The sequence below is a fragment of the Branchiostoma belcheri genome, unplaced genomic scaffold, assembly GCF_001625305.1.
Source record: "Branchiostoma belcheri isolate BF01 breed outbred unplaced genomic scaffold, Haploidv18h27 scaffold393, whole genome shotgun sequence".
In the NCBI taxonomy this organism is placed as follows: Eukaryota; Metazoa; Chordata; class Leptocardii; order Amphioxiformes; family Branchiostomatidae; genus Branchiostoma; species Branchiostoma belcheri.
Window position 1 is genome coordinate 30,406 of NW_017804013.1, and position 3,886 is coordinate 34,291.

Here is a 3,886-nt window from a genome sequence, read left to right on the forward strand (position 1 = left end):
TTTAGGAAAGGTCTCCAAATTTGATACTTCTAGCGCAAGCCGTTCAGCCGCTATCTGAGATCAAAGTTGGGCCTCAAAAGCCCCTTCAGTCTGAAATGGGTTTAAAAATCGGGTATTTCTTCTTGTCTTCTTTTCTTCACCAAAAAATAGAAAAAGTTCAAAATGTATGATTTTTGTATGTAATGTGGACACAGAGGTTCCCACATTAGTTTGCAAAACAATTGAGCCGGTAGCATGTTGATAATTTCTAAAAATTAGCAAAAAACTGTCTTGGGGTCCGCGCGGACCCCAGGTGTACAGATTAAACAGTCCGGGAAGGTGACACTGTACTGTTGAGAGTTTAATTGAAGTGTTTAAGTGCGGCAAGTTAGTGACCTCTAAGTGGCTGACAACACACATAGTTTCTGAATAAATGCCTGTTCAACTACAGATCCCATTCGCCACTGACAGAAAAGTAATGGCTGTTACTTTTTAACGTCTTAACAGTTTTCAAATTCTATGAGTTGCTTGAGTCAAAATGAGTTTTCTGGTATAAAACAGATAAATGTTTACTTTGATGATGTCTTATCAAACTCGAAGTGCTTATTATTCTACATTTATCTCATGTCTAGGATGCTTTCTCAGACGTCAGAAGAAATAACTGGTGATGAGAAAGAAAAAAAAATCACCTACATGTAAAATTGACGATGGTGCGCATTGTTCGAAGGGAGCATGCATGATGTTGACCAATCCAAACTCTGAATTCGAAAAACTGAACTCTTTATCCTAGAAATGAGATAAATGCGTTAATAAACAGGGGCGCACACTCTGATCTTCTCTGCTTCAGTCTTCAGGAACGTGGCAGAAATCCGACACGCCTACAGAGATAGAGATAATAAGACAATTGTTTTTAGAAAATGTAGTTTTCCAGAAATATTTTGACATTTCAATCAATCGATTGTATGCAGGGGAAGATGAAGAAGAAGGTGTATTGAAAGTTGTATGAAAAGGAATATGAACCGAATGCTCGAGTTTTGGTGCCAACAAAACAGCGAAATGTATCATTGGTCAGAAAGCTTATACTTGTTATGATTGGGTACCCTTCGAGTGACTGAATTGCCATACATTTTTACATCGTGTGTGTGCAGTCCGGGAAAAGAAAGTGTTGCTGTAAACTTTTCGTACGGTGGAAGACACACGTTACTGAATCGTTTTATCTTTAGAACGACCATAAAGTGGTAGTTTGGTTGACTATGGTATGTTGCTTACCTGAAAATTTAATGGAAAATCCGGTACGGGTTTTGGCGGCGTCGGATGTGAAGATAATGTGGGCGGTCCTCCCACTGGCCACGACGTCCCGGCCCTTGGTGCCGCAGAACTTGCCGAGTTGTTTGCCGCTGGAGGTGGAGCCATCATACACCGTCACGGAGTCATAATTACAGTCAGGATGTTTTTCCAAGTCAAAACTTATAAACCTACAGGAGAACAAAAAAAATATTATAGAATTTATAGTGCTGGGGTCCGCGCGTGTACTGTTTAGGGTTAACTTAGAGATACAACTGTCATCAAATCCATTAAATGCCAAAGTGACTGGTTAAAGTTTACATAACTTCCGAATAGAGCACGTACCTTTAATTTAACACTGTAACATGGTGTGTACAAGGTAACGCACTGGAAGACAGCGGGATTATTTGTAACTTTTGAGGACTAAATCCACTGTTACACATAGTCGAATACCCAATTTCCACCCCCGAACTAGCCAAACACAACTATGGTTAGGGGTTTGGAGTGGTTCGGGAGCAAGGATAAAGTTGGCTGTGGTTGGCTGGTGGTCAGCGAGGTTAGCAACTTGTTGGCTGTGGCAGAAGGATGCTTCAAAATGTTTAAAATATTGCAGTGTGGACGGGAGGTTCGGAAATGGTTAGCTACTTTTGTGGTCGGCTAGTGTTCAGGGGAAGTCGACTAGTGGTCAGGGGAAGGTTCTGAATGTGTGACAGGGCCTTACCTGATGGCGGCCCGCCTTCCACTGCTGACAGTTATCGTCCAGGAACACCGGGCCTTGTCATTGTAGTTGTTAGGGTAACCAGGGGAGGTAAAACTACCGGAGTCTCCGATGAGTATGGCGGGATTCTCACAGCCGGAGTAGTGCACTGGGGTGGCTACAGATGAAAGATTAAACTGGTCGGCTATTACATGTAGAATAACCGACTTTTTGGATTGTAACACTTTACAGGGGACAGGACACCAATAGTAGTGACTTACAGTATATTTTGAATAATTTGCATATTCAAGCTTTTGGCATCTTGGGCAGTCAATGTTAAAACTTTGCAAATACAATACAGCCTCAAAAGACAATGCAAATGAACTGAAGATGTCCATTCGTATTGCATTAGTATTTAGTAGAAGTACGTTAGCATCTCCGCTACAGTCTAGATGGGTTTAAAAATCATCCTATCTGTGAATGTAAATAAGTATCCGACCTTTTTCGCTAAGACACGCCATCTTTGCAGCTGTGAAGTTTCTCTCGTTGTCCATGTCGCGTTTCAAGGCGTCGACAGTGTCAGACAGTCGGGATAGTCCGTCCATGTCGCGTTTCAAGGCGTCGACGGTAGCGGACAGTCGGGATATGCCGTCTACGTCGCGTTTCAAGGCGCCAAGAGTGTCGGACAGCTGGGAAAGTTCCTAAAAGACAGAGTCAGAGTAAAAAGAAACTTTTGATATAGCAAGGGGAGACACATGAGACAGTAGGTTTCATTTGCTTAGATTGACCGACCGGTACCAATGATAGAGGAGGAGACAAAAGAGGACCCGAGCAGAAGAGATAGACCCATTGCTTGATTATCCCGGCGTGAATCAACAGTCACACGGAATCAAATCAAATCAAATTGGTTTATTCAGAGAAGCATATTGCAGCCTGACGGCTGAAATGCATGCTTATTTACAGTCAATTGATATACAGACTTAGACTGAATTTTAAAACAGGTACAATTCTAAAATCATTATGCAACAAATTTAAAATCACATTAAAAGCAGTAATTAAACAAGATGTAGTTATATAAGCTTAGTCAACTAATGGAGTCTCAGTACTTTAAGTGGCAGTCAATCAAATCGTGAGAAGACCCTATACAATCGTAGCTTAAGCAGTTCATGTAAGTATTCATGGAAGACACAATTTTGGGACCGATTAGTTAACAATGTACTTTGACGTGCCTTATTTACCACTAATTAAATTGGGCTCACAAAATATCAATCGAGAGTATCAATAAGCGGCACGACAGCCCTTTCAACCAAAAGAGTGAAAAATTCCGACCCCTTACAGAAATGCCAGCACATCGGCCTGAGGCTGTCAAATTGCTAGGAACACGGAAGGAACTCCGGTCCGAGACTAGCAGTTCCCACTATAGAATTGTAGCAATTTCTCATTCCATTATGCAAATTAGGTCTTCATTTACAGAATAGACATCTGCCAATGTTCTTGTCGTTCTCTCTTACATAAATTATGTCACCAGTGGTTCCTATTTGCGAAAAAAAGTAGATTTATAGAATTTCATTAATTATGCAAAAGTAGACACTGATTCCAGAATTTCCTGAATTACTGATCTTGAAAAATAGCTCCATACATTTGCATAATTATCACGAGATTATGTAAAAATCACGACAATCTGTCAACACCTTCTTGAGGTATGGCCTCAATTCTCAGTCAAAAGGTGTCTGTGCAGTGACAGTTCCTTTGATGCAGCCCGCGTAAAAATGCTAAAAATTGTCATGACAATCCATCTTGAGTCGTGCTTAACTTGACATTCATTCATCCATCCATCCATCTATACCTATATATATATATATATATACCTTCTTCTGGGCATCATGCACTGGGTGGGTACACAGTTCCAGGAACAATGCACTTGTT